The sequence below is a fragment of the Dermochelys coriacea genome, chromosome 3, assembly GCF_009764565.3.
Source record: "Dermochelys coriacea isolate rDerCor1 chromosome 3, rDerCor1.pri.v4, whole genome shotgun sequence".
Classification (NCBI taxonomy): Eukaryota; Metazoa; Chordata; order Testudines; family Dermochelyidae; genus Dermochelys; species Dermochelys coriacea.
This window is the reverse complement of record NC_050070.1, coordinates 39,245,408-39,261,985: the sequence shown is the minus strand read 5'-3', so window position 1 is coordinate 39,261,985 and position 16,578 is coordinate 39,245,408. Positions and strand designations below refer to the sequence as shown.

General features: G+C 44.9%; 1 long non-coding RNA gene across 1 annotated transcript; it reads right to left on the bottom strand.

Moving 5' to 3' along the window:
• Positions 1-4,411: 4,411 nt before the first annotated feature.
• LOC119853430 lies at positions 4,412-14,249 on the bottom strand. The gene is made up of 3 exons (XR_005292067.2): positions 14,165-14,249; positions 13,900-14,001; positions 4,412-5,321 (listed from the first exon to the last, which is right to left on the bottom strand). It is a non-coding gene; the product is annotated as an uncharacterized LOC119853430 (long non-coding RNA).
• Between the last annotated feature and the right edge of the window lie 2,329 nt (positions 14,250-16,578).

Sequence of the window (16,578 nt, the reverse complement as noted above, 5' to 3'; positions counted from 1 at the left end):
CTGCTTTCTTCATTTATAGCCCAACCCATAGTATGCCCCTTCCCTGCATGTCTGATATAGTTGTAATCTCCTCTGTGACAGAAATGAGTAATCAGTGGCAAAATATATTTGTGAGGTAGTCACATTTTGCCCTGCCCCACAACATCCTATTTGCCTTTATAATGCTCTTCAAACCCCTAAAAATAAAATTTCATGTTTGTGTAAAACAGTTTGTGATGGGGTTGCCCCCCCCCCTTTTTTTGTTTGTTTGTTTTCCCTTTACTGGTCCTTTCATTTCCTCTGTCATGCTTCCTCTCTTCAGATCCCAGGCAGAATAAAGACATAAAATGCTTCTTGCTAATACAGCATTCTCCTTACTTCATCCTTGGGACAATGATTTATTTTACCTTTTTCCCTGGATTCCCTCTGCCTAGTGCTAATTATTACTTCTTGTGGGGAGAGCAGAAGATGTATTCCCTTTATCAATTGGGTCTCCAGTCGTCTTAGCATACGCACAAACTGCCTTGTGCCTTGGCACATGACCAGGATTCATCACCGAATTTGGTCTGCTGGTTGGATTATTAGTTTCCCTGGCTTGGGCCAGGTATTGATAGGGAGTGCGACATGAACGCTGCTCCAAGCCCCTGGGTCTTCAGAAATGCTCCCAAACAAAATATTAACACTATTGCAAGATATAAGGTGTTGGACCATTTTTGTAGATTGTTTTAAAAAAATAAGAAATCCTTATTGATGGGTCTATGGAAAGTGATCCACAATTCCTCCAGCAGAGTGTTGAAAGAATGTAGTCAAAACTCTGCTTTCCATACCATACACATCACATTTAGACAAGATAGGCTCCTGTCTCTCTTCTTGTAAGTGCCATCTTTACTAAGCAGAAAGTTTAGGTGCAAAGCAAACACACTGACAGAAATCTAACTAAGCATCCTTTATTTAACAATATTGTTAAGACGACTTTGTCAGGCTGCCCACCGCTGCATAATTCAGGACCAAAACTTTACAGAGGACAATAACTGTAGTATCCTGCAGATAAATCTGGATTTACACAGAAAGATTGGTTAACCAAACATCTCCCCTATTTGACCTAATTAAACAATCTGTGACATGAACCAAACAATTCTAAAAATTAGTGATAAAGAATGTATAAACTGTACTTAGAGGTAAAATAAAACCACACTATTAAAAGCAGAATTGGACAGAGTTTAGTGGCTTCAACTCTCTAAAATCATTAGACTTTCAAGGCAGTTAATATCTCACAAGGTTGGTCTATTACTGTATTAAACAATTTTGCCTCACTGTAATATTTGCCTTCCTTTGTAGCGATCACTGAAATAAAACTCCAGAATATTGACTGTGGGCAGTTAGGGTCTGATCCAAAGCCAGATGAGCTCCATGGAAAGATTCCCATGGATTTCAATAGCCTTGGGATCAAACCCTTCCATAATGCTGAAGAATGCAGTTTGTCAACCCTTAGAGAAAACAGTACATTGACAAACCAAACCATTTAAGCGAATAAGGGATACAAAATGATTTTGTTGAGGGAGTAAAGCTTGGGGTAGAAAGGTAATTGGAGAAAATCAATCTATGGTCTATATGAATGCCTACTAGGCATTGTTGCTTTTCTAACTTTGTCACACTTCCTGGCCAATGTCAATATGCGTATACTGAATAAGATAAGTGTATTAATAAAAATTAGTGAGTAATAGATGCACAGACCAAAAAAAATAAATCAAGGCAAAACAAAAACAAACCATTCATACCAAGGAAGCAATTCACAGCCATTTCATTAATGTACGTTCAAATTAGTCCAGAGACAGGGATGTCGCTACAATTCTGGAGTACTCAATATTTTATTAAAGGCCTGCTTGTGGTTCAAATCAACAATCTCACATCCTGCAACAGGCTTCTTTTGATCTACCTGTCGAGGTGCTTCTATAGCCCCATTGCTGTTGTATCTCAGCACCCAACAGCTTTATTTCCTCTTCCGTTCAGGCCATCTTCTTTATATTTTGTCACCATGTCCAGGCCAGTCTGGGATTAAGCTGCTCCATTTATAGCTTTCTTCCATGCAAACACTTGCCCAAACCTTTTAACATATGTGTGAAGGATTTGTTTAAAACACACTGTCACTTTGATGAAAGTTAAATTTAAAATCAACTCAAAAACATGTGGTAATAGTCTATGTCGCTATTAACATTTTATAGGCTCAGAGTGGGTTTACAAGGAAGGAACAAAGGGCCCCTTTCTACAAGGTGTTGAGAGTTTTCAACTACCAGTTACTTCCAAAAAAAATTGTGCCGTAAGGCTGGAATTTTCAAAATTACCTATGGGATGTGGACACTCAGCTCCCATTACAATTAAAGTGAATTGGGCACCTGGATGGTGTGGAGAATAAGCGAGCTATTAGTACAATTTTTTTAAGGAATAGTATGTATCTCAGTTTACCTGCTTGATATTATTCTGACTACATGGAGTTGAATAAAAATGGGAGGTTAGGAATAGCAAGCAGAAAAGGAAAACGGTAGAGATAAGGCATATGAGGTAAACAATTTAATGGGAATTAAGATGACAATGGCTGGACCATTAATTGGGAAGATGATGTTTTCAGGTGCCAGGACAGTTATACAGCTGTTTTGCCAAGGCCTGAGGCTAGAGATCATAAGGATCATAAGCAGTTAAAAGCACCCCCCTGGAGAGAGTAGGACGAGAGTAGGTGGAGGGTGGGAACTGAGTGGTCAGCAGCTACCGAGGCTGTGGGGGAGAGAGAGAAGTTGCAGCAAGGAAGTCTCTGCCAGCCCACAGAAGGTGGTATCTGGGCTAAATGGAACTTAACAAAACTTACGAGGAAATGATAAGATTCAGGTAATATAAGATGTAAACAGATGCTTGTTGTTTTAACTCTCTCTGCTTGTTACGTACATTTGGATGAATAAATAAGTTTCTTTTGAAGGAGCTGTTCAGTCACTTTAATCAGCAACTGATCATAGGCTCCTAAGGGGAAGTTTCTTGCAGATGCCAAATACTTGGGTTTGTCATGCTATCAGAGGTGGGGAACAAGGGGGTTGCAACCCAGAGAGCCAAACTAAAAGTGATAGAGTCACAGGGTTCTGTGCACAGACAGGTAAAGGTAGCAAAACCGGTTCCATGAAGGGTGCACTCAAGAGAGTCTGCAAAGGACCCAAGTACAGGTGGTCCTGTCACCATGACAGGTGGCTTTGAAAAGCTTTCTATAATTTTCATGTAAAAAATTAAATGCATGCTGGTTCCATGGACTCTCAGGACCTTTCCATCCGACTCTGCCTCCATAAGTGACATAGAGATGGGGAAGTATTAATTCCTCTTCCCTTCTGCTGCTGCTTCTGCTTGCCATACGGAACATTCAGGACTCTCTGCCAGAAAAGTCTTTGTGATATGTAATCGAATTCTTGATAGTCTGGGCAGCCCTAAGCTCCTTTCCATGATGCAGAGCTAAGAAGAGCAAAAGAGTGAAATACAGGCTGAAAAGAAAAGGAGGGGAGGGAGAGGAACATGTGCGAGATGCACTCGCATCCCTGCAAACACAAAGATACTCCATCATAGCATGTTCTCTTCAAAAACCGGTATATTTCACAGTGGAACTGCCCCACGAAGTTATTGCTGCTGCTTGTAACATTATCTCCCCCTTCTGAACTGCAGGCTCTACTTCCTGCAAAGAAGGTGAACCAATGGTACCATGGCCCTGTTTCTCCATGGCTTCCTGCCAGGAGAAACAGGGAGCAGGAGCTTCTCAGTAGCGATCCAACATCTCGTACGAGGGAAATCAGATTCTCTTGTGCATCTCAGAACACATGCCAAGAGGGCCATTTCCCATATGGAAACCTGAACCAAGCAGCAAAGAGAGCCTGAAAAACTGATTATTTTCCATGAACCCTATGTAAGAGTTAGTCTTTCCTATATATTAATAAATTAGTGAAATGAACTGAACATTTGTGTTCTGTTCTCTAACAACCTATCCTGTCCACATTGAAGCCCATGGCAAAGCTCCTTTTGACTTCAGTGGGTATAGGGTTAGGATCTATCTAACTGGTAACATGGATGATAATACAGTGTATACTTCAACAAATATGTAGGAACCCAGTTACTTACTGGGTAAGGACTTCAGCCATACTAATATTTTGGTTCACTTCGAACTAATAATTTAGTATTCTTTCAGTCCAAATGGTGGCCTTTAGAAACACTTTTTTTGTTATCTATATGCTATACTTCACTCTCTGTAGAAACCTGAGGTTATGTAGGTGAAAAAGTTATGTAGTTATTGAAGACAAACGGCAAAAGCTTAAGGGCCACCTCTTTACTAAGCCTAAAATTTATTTTTTTCTACTCTAATTTTGTTCCAACATCTACTATTGCTTTGAGGAAGTAACTTGCAAAATTATTTCATGCAAATCTGGAAAGGAACTTATCTATTCTAAAGGTAAAGAACTTTATTTTTTAAAAGAAGAAACAGCCTAGGATTTACTAGTGAAGAATGACTTTTTATAGTTGTGACAAAAATCCCGTTTGACAGCCTTGTTTATGTTGGAGGAAATAATGATTGCTGACAGTCTGAAGGACCACCCGGTGTTTTATTTACATTCAAAACATTTGAAATCAGCTCTGTTTAGATAATGTTTACGTTTTGCATCTGGCTTGCCTGCACACATTGCTTGCATGCTGTATTAAAGTTAGTATATCACATTTGAGTTGTAATCAGTAATGTCAAAATTTCACACTGTCAGCTGAGAGCTATTAATGTGAAGTTGCTGAGTCTCCCATTAAACATTTTGTTCACTTAGATCTGGAAATCTAGCTGTTAATGGAAACCTCTTCACATTACAGAAAATAATTGTGGAGGTTTTTATGTAAGAGAATGAAATGCCTACATTCTAATTTATTGCATATTCCTCCTCTAGAGAGTCACAGAAATGTATTTATTAATGTAATAATTTGTAACAGAAAGGGATTCCAAGATGCATGAATCGCTAGGATTTGGAGAGCACATTTCTGAATATATACTGTAGAAAATTAGCAGTTTTAAATTAAGTAACCCTGGGGTGAGACCATCCATTCAGCGGCACATACCTTTACAACTGCTTAAATAAGAAAGATGCTTTGATGTGATCTGTACCAATGAAGAACTTCTCCCTTCATTTTATATCGTTTCTCTCTTTGTTTTGCCAATCAGTTCAGAAACGTTAAGTGAACCATAACCTGCTGGGTATTTTGGCAATCTGAATGAAAGGCTTGGACACAATTCTTCTGAACATAAAGAGCCAGGGGTTATATTTTTTCCATCCAGCTTCCATCTTAGTAACAAAAACAGAACCAAAAAAAAAAGAAAAAGAAAGAGGTAACAACTTTAATGTGTCAAAAAAAGCAACAGGAATTAATAATTGCCAGTATCCTGCATCATTTTCTGTTACTAAAATAGATATAGTTTATTTTTCCCAATATCTTTCCCCTCCATTGATTTTTCATTCTTCACTCAGGTTTGCACTGGAATATCACTTTGATGTATGATCCAGTTATGGAACTTTTGTTACTAGAAGTTTGAAATGGGGTCGCCTTGAGCAATTTAGTGGGTCATATGAAGAGGAAAGGATGGACATGAAACCTATACATCTGAACTGAAAGAACAACATTTGTGTATGGCACTTATCATGTAGACTGATCTTAACTGGCTGAAGAAATGACAGTCTAGAAGGACAAGTAATCTTCAATAGTATAGGCTTTGACACTGCATGTTTCATGTAGCGCAGGTGCTCTTAATATGATGGATTTATACTTCACTTCATGACACGAACACTGAATTACATTTATTGCAATTCTTGAAAGGCTTTCTCAGGTATGAAAGCACTCAGCAGTACAGAAAACTAAAAGCAGCCTTTTGGAGACTCCCTATCATAAAGCAAACCCTTTATCTGACAAAGTGTGGGGGAAAATGGTACCTTGCTTGTCCCCCCCTCCCCCGGCCCTTTATGGTGAGGACAAAGAAACCGCTTTCTTGCTCAGAGGGCAGCTGCAGAGTGGAATGAAACTAGTCAGTATTTTTGACAGATCTTCAAATTCTTCATGTAGCTAATAAATATTTAACTGCAGAGGATAAATATCAAGCTGGGTACCTTCAAACATTTCAATGAAATGGACAGAATTTCTTTGGTGATGCAAGCTCCAGCCCTGGAGAATAAGTAACAATTTGACAATATGGTGATTGTAACCATTCAGATAAAGGCTAGTATGTAAACATGTAGTGAGGAAAAATAAATACCTTGTCTGCTGCTCCATATGAGATACTGGAAAACTAAATTGATACGTGAGGCTAGTGAGTTTGCTCGCTCTAAAAAGTATTCTGATTGGATGGATCCTCAAGATTATGTAAACAGATATCCATAATGATTTTCTCTATATTGTGTTTACTTGAACAGGATCCTGCTCCCATTGAAAACAGAAATAATCCTAGATTTCAAATGATAGAGAGTTTGTTCCAAAGCCCATGAAGTTAATGGAAGGAATCCCATTGATTCCAGCGGAGCTGGATTATGTCCATGCTGTTAGTTATTTTAGTTTTGCTAAAAGGAAACTTAATTATTTTCAAATGTGGACCTTAAATCAGATATGCAAAAGAAGTGACCCAAAACATATCAGACATATTTTACAGCTGCTATGATTTATAAAGGGTTTTGATTTTATATATATATATTTATCAGAATTTGATTGCTGACAAGAAACCAATTCTAGTGAGAGTGCCACTTTGGGTTTATGGCTGAAATGTGGCCTTAATTTTGAAATTAAATATGAAGGAAGGAAATTAGGAACATTTAAAATACAAAGGACACATTGAAGGAAATGCCAGACTGAGTGCAACTGATAACGTGAGTCAAATTTTAAAGTGTAGTTGGCAGGTTTGTGTTTTACAGAAAATGAACACTCTGAAGAAAGTCTCGCTGTAACTTAAATCAAGATCAATCCTCAAAAAGACTGCATCTCTGTTTAAAGGAAATTCGTTTTGGCTAAAACTTAGTTATAGATGTACAACGGTACCCATGTATATGTGATACTTTGTAAACCCCAAATATCCCCCAGGAAGCTGTAGGAACTGAGGCTGTCAATAGTAAAAATACACTTGTATCTCTATATTTCCTCTTATGCAGCTCAACAGTATTGCCCAGATATTTTGGGAGATTTAATTCATGTAATTAATTACTTAACTAACAATTAGAATATAAAGTGATTTGACGTTCGAGGATGAAAGACACTATATGACTGGATAATGAAGAGGAGAATATTTTGAAGTATAAGCAGATACTGCAAATATCATGGAGAAAATAAATTTACAAAGACTATAATATTATGTGCCCAATGGATGATCTGGTTTTAAAAGGCCACAGTTAGTGTCTATAGATAACCTATGTACTTCTTACCATTAGTAAGAATTTATTTATTTAACCAAACTTTTCAGGAGAACTTAGCCACTCCAATGAGTAATAATTACCTATTCACTGCTGAGAGGGGAAAGTAGTACTGTTTAAAAAACGGTTACTTACTTTCTCGTAACTGTTGTTCTTCGAAATGTGGTGTTCATGTCCATTCCACATTAGGCGTGCGCGTGCCGCGTGCATGAGCATCAGAAACTTTTTGCCTTAGAGGCTCCCGTCGCACTGGCGGGGCCCCCCGAGTGGCGCCACTATGCCGTGCATATATACCCCCACCGGCCTAACCCCCTCAAGTTCCTTCTTGCTGGCAACTCCGACAGAGGGGTAGGAGGGTGGGTGGTGGAATGGACATGAACACCACATCTTGAAGAACAACAGTTACGAGAAAGTAAGTAACTGATTTTTCTTCTTTGAGTGCTTGTTCATGTCCATTCCACATTAGGTGAATCACAAGCTTACCTCTGGAGGAGGGTAGGAGTCACGGAACAACTGCTCGGAGGACTGCTCTGCCAACCGCCGCGTCCTCTCTGGCCTGCTGGTTGACCGTGTAGTGGGTCGTGAAGGTGTGCACCTAGGACCAGGTGGCTGCTCTGCAGATCTCCTGGACTGGGACCTGTGCCAGGAACGCCGTGGAAATCACTTGCGTCCTGGTCGAGAGGGCCGTGACCTCCAGGGCTGGAACATCTGCGAGCTCATAACACGCCCGGATGCAGCTTGTAATCCAAGATGAAATCCGCTGCGCCGACACTGGGAGGCCTTTCATCCTCTTGGCTAAAGCCACAAACAGCTGCGCGGATTTCTGAAAGGGCTTGGTGAACTCCAAATAGAATGCCAGCACTCGACGCACATCTAGGGGTCCATATGGGGTTTCAGAAAGAACACCGGCAGACACATGTCCTGGCCCAAATGGAATTGGGAGACCACTTTAGGGAGGAACTTGGGGTGCGGCCGGAGCTGCACCTTGTCCTTGTGAAATACTGTATACGGTGGCTCAGAGGTGAGGGGCCCTCAGTTCGGACACCCTTCTGGCCGAGGTAATGGCAACCAGAAATGCCACCTTCCAGGAAAGGTGCAGGAGGGAACAGGAAGCGAGGGGCTTGAAAGGGGGTCCCATGAGTTTAGAGAGGATCAGGTTAAGGTTCCATGGAGGGACTGGTGGGCGGGAGTATGGGAACACCCTCTCCAACCTTTAAGGAACCGTTCCACCATTGGGTGGGAAAACACCGAACCTTCCCCTTGAACCCCGGATGGAAGGTGGAGATGGCCACCAGGTGCACCCTGAGTGAGGACGGGGCTAGCCCTTGCTGCTTGAGGTGCGGGAGGTACTGCAGGATGGCCTGCACCAGGGCCTGGCATGGCCGCACCTGTTGGGGTTCACACCAACACGAGAACCTTTTCCGCTTGGCCATAAGGGCCGCCCTGGTAGAGGGCTTTCTACTGCCAAATAAAATCTGCTGCACTGGAAGGGAGCACTGGCTCTCCAGGGCGTTTAGCCACAGAAGCTCCATGCTGTCAGGTGCAGTGACTGTCAGTCAGGGTGGAGAAGCTGCCTGCTGTCTTGTGTAATGAGGTCCCTGTGTAGGGGCAGAACTACTAGGGCCTCCACCGACAGCTCTAGGAGCGATGTGTACCAGTGCTGGCGGGCCCAGGCTGGGGCGATGAGGATCACCACCGCCCTGTCCCTGCGCACCTTGAGTAGGACCTTGTACACCAAGGGGAGTGGGGGGGAAGGCATACATCAAATACATCCGTGAACGAGCCTGGGCTGCGGCCCTAGAACGAGCAGAACTGCGGGCACTGGGCATTGGCCCTGGTGGCAAACAGGTCTACCCAGGGAAACCCCCATCTGCCCAAGAGCAAAAGCACGATGTCTGTGCTGAGCATCCACTTGTGCATGTGGTATGACCTGCTGAAGGAATCAGTCAGCTTGTTTCGTACTGCTGGGAGATAGGACGCCTCAAGGTGAATTGCCTGGGTTATGCAAAGATCCCAGAGGAGGAGAGGCTCACGACAGAGTGGCGAGGAACGAGGCCTGCCCTGTTTGTTTATATAAAACATGGCAATAGTGTTGTCTGTCAGAACGGTCACGCTGTGACCCCTCAGAGTGGTGTGAAAGGTCTGGCAGGTGAGACGAACCGCCCTGAGCTCCTTCATGTTGATATGGAGCAACTGCTTTGCTCCAGACCACAACCCCGCGTGATGAGGTCCCCCAGGTGAGCCCCCATCCGTGGTCTGACGCGTCCGTCACCAGTGTCAGGTCTGGTTGTGGGGCGGCAAAAGGGATGCCTTTGCAAACCACAGGCTGGGACTGCCACCACTGCAGGGAGTCCAACACATCCCTTGGGGCTGTCACTACCAAGTCCAGGGGGTCCCTACCTGGGCGGTACACCCGAGCAAGCCACGCCTGCAGAGTCCTGAGTTTCAGTCTGGCATGCCTGACCACATGCGTGCATGCTGCCATGTGGCCCAGCAGGGCTTCCTCTGGGTCACCGGGGTGTGGATACCCAGCGACTTAAACGTAGCTCGTGAGTCCTTGAGGCTACGTAGCCTTGTGTCTGTCTGGTCTGAGAAGAGCCTGGACTCTTCGAAGGGGAGGTCCTGGAGTTTATTCTTGACTTCTGGCGGCAGGCCTGACTCCTGGAGCCACATCGAGCACCTCATGACCACCCCTGACGCGATTGTTCTAGCTACCGCGTCTGCCGAATCCAGGGAGGCCTGGAGAGAGGTCTTGGCTACTGCCTTGCCCTCGTCCACCAGGGCCATGAACTCCTGTTGGTAACCTTGTGGGAGGTTGTCCTTAAACTTCCCCACCACTGCCCAGGAGTTGAAATTGTGCCTGTTGAGGATGGCCTGCTGGTTTGCAATCCTCAACTGAAGGCCCGCAGATGAGTACACCTTTCTACCAAAAAGATCCAGACATTTCGCCTCCTTGGCCTTAGGGGTCTGGGCCTCCTGTCCATGGCTCTCCCTTTTGTTTACCGCTGAGACTACTAGGGAGCATGGATTCGGGTGGCAGAACAGGAACTCATAGCCCTTAGACGGGGCGAAGTATTTATGCTCCACTCCTTTAGCCGTTGGAGCACTGGAGGCCAGGGTCTGCCATATACTCTTATAGTTGGACTGAATGATCTTAATGAGTGGAGCGCTATTCTGGATGGACCTTCGGGGCTCAAAATGTCCACCATGGGGTCTTCCTGCTCAACCATCTCCTCTACTTGCAACCCCAAGTTTTGGGCAACCCTGCGCAGCAATTCCTGGTGGGCTCTATGGTCTATTGGCGGAGGGCTGGACACCTCTGTACCCGCCACCGCCTCATCGGGGGAAGACGAGGAGGTTAGCTGCTGCTCAACCCCCTCTGGTTGGTCCTCATGCTCCCCTTCTCCCGTGGGAGGGGCCTCCGGCTCAGGCCAGGGTGGGAGTCCATGGGACGGCACCGGGCTTGGTGCTGGTCTCTCCGGTTTATGCTGGGGGGGGGGTGCTGGAGGCCTGGATACTGTAGCCTCCGGCACCATCTGGCATCGGTGCAGGGACAGAGACCTCTGCACCGAGTAACTTGCCCTGGATGGGGCCCCTTGGCGCTCCTGACAGGCCTAGGGGGTCCAGAAGGGCCAATGGCCTGGCAGCCCCCATTGGCGTTGCCAGCTCCCCGGAGGGTCTCTACTGTCCAGGGCCCGGTGTGGGTAGCTATAACGGCCGGAGTTGGTGCTGGACTGCGGCGATGCCGATCGCAAAGGCCATGGCGGTGCCAATGATCTAAGCCAGCAGGAGAATGAGTGGCTCCTGGCTAAGAGGGATTGGGAGTGGTACCAGTATCCCCGGGACCGGTGCCGGTGCCGGCGTTCCCTGGACCGGGACCATCTGCGGGAGTCCTCTGGTGAGGGCCGTCTCAACCCGTCCTGGTGCCGGTCTCTGGGTGGTGCTGGAAAGCGGCTTGCCCTTTCCGGTGCTGCTTTGCGCCGACCCGCTGCAGAAACCTCCTTCTGGGCTGCTGGCAAGTGAGAGTTCATGGAGTCGGAGCTTGCCCAGGACCAACTGCGGGAGCAGTGCCGGGACGGTGTCCTTGAGCGGCACATCATTGCCGGCTTACCCTCGACGGCACCCGTGGCACGGGTGCCGAAGGGTTCTCCCCATACAGGAGGGGGCTCGCTGCCGACAGCTTGATGAGGTCCTTTGCAGCCTCAAAGGTACCAGGCGTAGAGGGCTGATCTGTTATGCCCTCGAGCCCATTGTCCGTACTGAGCTCACTTAGGTCTGGGCTCGGTGGGGCTTGTGCTGCCAGGACTGCAGGTGTCAGCGCTGGTACCGGGGCCTTCCCGCTCTTATTGGCACTCAGGGCCTTGGGAGACACCGGCCTCCTGTGCAGGGAATGACCGCGCCTTCCTTTCAGCTGCGCTGGGGGCCACACCGGGAAGGAAGAGTGATGCTGGGGTCTAGCCTGGTGCTCTGGGGCCGACAGTTTACGGTGCTTAGCTGGTGCTGGGTCTCTCGATAGCTCTGGGGCACTACGCACCAAGGAAGCCTAAGCTGGCGTCGGGCACTCTGGGCCCAGTGGCTGCAGAGCGGCCTCCATCAACCGTTGCTTTAGATGAAAGTCTCTTTCTTTCCTTGTCCTTGGCTTAAACACATTGCAAATCCTACACCATTCAGTTTGATGTCTCTCCCTTAGGTAACGTAGACACGACTCGTGGGGGTCACTAACTGGCATAGGTTTGCGGCACTTGGCGCAAACCTTGAAGCTGTGGGCCTGAGGCCCGGGGCGGGTGCTGGAGGCCTCCATGCACCTAATGACTTAAGTGTCCACAATAGGTATGTTAACAAACTGATAAAAGCTACTCCAAAGGCTAAAGGACTGCTCTTCTATGGGTCGGGTCAGTGAGGTATATATGCACAGCACAGTGGCACCACTCGGGGGGCCCCACCGGCTCGATGGGAGCCACTAAGGGAAAAAGTTTCCAATGCTCTTGCACGCGGCGCACGCACACCTAATGTGGAATGGACGTGAACAAGCACTCGAAGAAGAACATTTATACTGGAGGCCTCAATAAGTTTGGGACCCCGTTGTACTAGGCACTATGCAAACATGCAGTATCTGAGAGCCTCTGCCCCAAAATGCTTACACAGTCTACAAAATCAAACATAACAGATGGATGAGATAGCAAGTGGGTAAAAGAGAATACAGGATAACAAAAACAATAAGCACAGGCTAGCTGTGCGTAAATTTCTTAGCCAATCAATAGTTGTAATCATGGATAAACTATAACATATGGATGAAGATACAGTATTCAGCTTGTGTTATTTATAGCAAAATTTCATAAGCCTAAATTGTCTTTCAGACCCACATCACAGAGGTGATGTCAGAATCACATCATCCTCAAACTCAGCAATCAGGTGATTCTCTACCATGATGCCTGGATCTTAACTCAGCCAAAACTTTTATTGGTGTAAAATATAACTGCATACCAAAATGAAACTCTGCCTGTACTTTTCTGCATTCCTTTTGCACTTTTTGTATTTGTACTTTGAACAAGACAGATTCTCAGCCTTGGTGTTGCAAACATGTCAATGAGCAGGGACAATCCTGACATTTCCATATGGTTAAATGAAAGAAGGGGCTCAGCTAGATAAAGGAAGATCCTGGTAGGTAAAAGATTGAGAACCACTGAAATAAGCATTTACATAACCTACAACGCCTTTTAGTTGTTAAAAAGTCAGATCTAAAGACTGCTCTCACTGATGCAGATGTAATTATGGAGTAACTCCACTGAAGACAATGAAGTTACACTGTATTTACAGCTGTGCCACTCCTTCATTTGTGCTATATACTGTAGCTATAAAAATGAATAAAATCTATTCCAGTATTAGGATTAGAAGTAGATGACTTGGTATATACCGAACAACATTTAGACCAAATATTTCCACAGAATTGCAACCAAAATTGGTGAAGGGTGAAGCGGGTTAATTTTTTTTATCACATTTTTTTATGGCATGAAAAAAAACCCCAATGAGCTAAAAAACCCTAAGAAGCTTTCTTTGTAATATTTTGAACCCAATCAAGACCAAGAACCAATGGAAATCACATAGGCACACCTATCCCCATGACATTTTCAGACTAACATGTTTCTAGTAAGTGTTGGATAAGTCTGAATGCTCAACCAAACAGTTTACAAGGTCATTTTGGCCAAGATTTTCAAAAATTGATGCCTAAGGTTAGGCTCCCACATCCAACTTTAGGGATCATAAATAAGTGGTATAATTTTCTAAAGTGCTGAGCACCCATGACTCTAATTAAAGTAAATGGAAGCTGCTGGATACTCAGCTCTTTTGGTGATCAGGCAACTTATTTACGTGCCTAGAATATGGATTGAGGAGCTTAACCTAAGGCACATTTTTGAAAATCTTTGGTTTGGGATTTGTACAAATGTAATTACAGATACAGTAAAGAAATACCTACCAATCTGCTTGAAAAAGTGCAATAGATTGCCCAGTCCCCAAGAAGCCACCACTCAACTCTGAAGATCTCGCCAACTATTTTCCCCTCTCCAACATCCTATTCCTTGGGAAATAGTAAGGATGTTATTTAAGCCAGGGAAGGTTAAGTAGGTTTGAGCAAACCTCTATTAAAACACAATTCTTAAATAATTATTTATTTGAACAATTAAGAAAAGTAGATCTGATAGCGATATTTTTGTGTAAATTCCAAAAGATGGAATGCTCACCTTGGCATGAAAGTCATGGATGGGATTATTTTCTAATTTGTTGCTGAAATGCAGGAGATGTTAGCCTCATGGAAATTTAAGCCTGTATATAAGGAAGGATTTGTTATCATCAAGGTTATGAAAAGGCAAAATCTGATCAGAAGTTATGTAATTTTTATGTTGGTTTATGATTTAAAACTAATATCCAAAGAATGACAATGCTATAACTCACTGAGGAAAACTCTATGTAATTAACATACATTGCAAAGAAGAGTTTAACCATCCTCCCCAAGACAATGTACCTGTACGCTTTAAAATGCGTGCACACTTTCAAGTATGTTACTAATTATTTATATACTATTATTAAGGCTATGTTTTAGTCATGGGTATTTTTAGTAAAAGTCATGGACAGGTCACAGGCAGTAAACAAACATTCAGGGCCTGTGACCTATCCATGGCTTCTATTATACACCCCTGACTAAATCTTGGAGGAGGGATGGCCTGGGGGCGCTGCGGGTGGCGGTCCAGGGGCACCGTGGGTGCTGGCGGGGGGCGGGTAACCCAGGATCTCCGCTGGTGATGGGGGTGGTGGTGGCGGTAGGGCTGGCAGGTCCTTACCTGCCTCTGCACCTCCCCAAAAGCAGGGACATCCCTCTTGCTCATCTCCTAGGCAGAGGCCTGGCCAGGCAGCTCTGAGTGCTGCCCCCGCCCCAAACGCTGGGAACTGCAGCCAAGGGGAGCTGCGGAGGTGGTGTTTGCAGGTGGAGGCAGCCCGCAGAGCTGCCTGGCCACGTCTCCGCCTAGGAACTGAGCAAGGGGGATGTCGCTGCTTCTGGGGAGCCCCCCGCGGTAAGCGCCACCCAGAGCCCACTGTGCCCCAATGCCCTGCCCCCTCCCACACCCAAACTCCTGCTGTTGCTGGGGTTGGTGGTGCAGTGGCCTGAGACAGCCCCAGCAGCAACCGGTACTACTGGTGCAGGGGCTACCTGAGCTGTCCCTGGACCAGGCACACCGGCTGCTACAGAAGTCATGGAGGCCACAGAAAGTCATGGAATCTGTGACCTCTGTGACAAACTTGCAGCCGTAACTATTATCAAAGGCATAGCACTTTACTCCTTGTAACTATGACTAACAGCCTTTCCCCTCTCTCCCTGAACATTTAACTAACAATACTATAGTTGGGTAATGTAAGTATTTCTCAAGCTCCCAGTTAAACATGGCAAGACCTGAATGTAGGGCTGAGGAGCCACAGATTGTCAATTCTGTTTGCCAGATCACACTATCCTGTCTATTCACTCAAACTGTTACTCTTTGGAGGAAGTACTTTGTGCCCTCCAAAAAAATAACAAAAGCAAAACCAAAACACATGCACAGGTTCAACACTGCAATTGAGTGTGGTTCTGTCTGAATAAATCACAAGGGTGACATTTGAAGAAATCTTCTCCGGACTAGGAAATCAATCTTTGTTTGACTTTTGTGGAAGGAAAGATGGAAATAATGAATGCTAAAATGAACTGTAGTGACAGGTTAACTGATCATCTTACACATACTGCATACAGGGCTGATTGAGTTTTTTTTTTTTTTTTTTTTTTTGCTTAATAAGCTTCTGATATGCGCCCTGAGACTCATCTAACAATAGAGAATTTGGAAGCTCTCTTTCTACCTATTGCTGGATGGTAAAGCAATCCTTATGAAGGCAGTTATTTCTGCTGTGTGAAATATTGTGAGGATGTTTGAGTCCCAGTTTTTCAAATATTGGGGAAAAGTCTTGAGCTCTGCAGAGGGCACGTCTGTATCTTTTTTGCAGCTCTGGAGACAGAGAACTGAAGAGCTTTTCAGTGGAAGAAGCTAAACTGACATCCAGAACCTACATATTTGCCTCTGTTTCCAAAATAGCAAGACCCATTGTCAGAATCAGTGAACCTGGTGGAGAGAAAGGATTATAGCAACCTTTGCAGGCGTGACTGAAATAAAACAAAAGTCCTAAGGATGGGGGAATGATCTCTCCTTATCACATTTTTTTGGCTGATAAAGAACCACCTATAAGGAAGTATAATTATATCCTTTGATGCCTTAGGAAAAACTAACTTAGTGTCAGGGTGGTTAAAGCACTGGAACAAATTGCCTACGGAGCTTGCAGAATCTCCTTCATTGGAGGTTTTTAAGAACAGGTTAGATGAACACCTGTCAGGAATGGTCTAGTTATTACAGAGTCCTGCCCTGAGTGCACAGGACTGAACTGGATGACCTATTGAGGTCCCTTTCAGTCCTACACTTCTATAATTCTATGCCAGAAATTAAATAATGTTAATTATTTAACATTATACCCCCCAAGGTAAGCGCCACCCAGAGCCCACAGTGACCCAATGCCCTGCCCCCTCCCACACCCAAACTCCTGCTGTTGCTGGGGTTGGTGGTGCAGTGGCCTACACTTC